The sequence below is a fragment of the Pyxicephalus adspersus genome, chromosome 8 (genome assembly GCF_032062135.1).
Source record: "Pyxicephalus adspersus chromosome 8, UCB_Pads_2.0, whole genome shotgun sequence".
Lineage (NCBI taxonomy): Eukaryota > Metazoa > Chordata > Amphibia > Anura > Pyxicephalidae > Pyxicephalus > Pyxicephalus adspersus.
In genome coordinates this window covers 1,935,488-1,936,172 of record NC_092865.1, presented here as the reverse complement: position 1 = coordinate 1,936,172, position 685 = coordinate 1,935,488, and positions in this window count along the sequence as shown.

Below are 685 nucleotides of genomic sequence, written 5' to 3'. Positions count from 1 at the left end.
GGGTACACTGGGGAAGATGGACATTGGTTGGTGGTGGGGCACAAATACCACACAACACATACTGTCCATCTTTGGGAATTATAGAACAAACAAAAGAATTAATATTGCAGATGTTTTGCCTAGAAATTGAAGAAACACATGTGATTTCTAGACCAGTTCTAATGCGGAGATGGCAGTTGGCTGGTGGTTTGGTACATTGAGGGAGATGGCAGTTGGCTGGTGGTTGGGTATGTGGAGAGAGGTGGCAGTTATCTAGTGGTAGGTTAAAAAGGATGGCAACTGGCTGGTGGTAAACAAAATAGGGAAGATGGCAGTTGGCTGGTGGTAGGGTACATGGATATAGATGGCTATTTTCCAGTAGTAGAATACTGGCAGATTACTGAAGCTAGGGAACATAGGGAGAGATGACAGTTGGCTATTTGTAGGTTATGGGGAGGAGGAGAAGTTGGTTGGTTGTAGGGAAGTACCCGGGAGATGGCAGTTGGCTGGATTAGGGTATAGTAAGGATGATGTTTTTCTGTCCGGCTGTTTGTAGGGTATGTGGGGGTATCTGGCAGTTGGTTGGTGGAGGAGGTGCTTGGAGATGGCAGTTGGCTCATATAGGGTACATGGAGGGAGATGGCAGTTGGCTCGTATAGGGTACATGGAGGGAGATGGCAGTTGGCTCGTATAGGGTACATGGAGG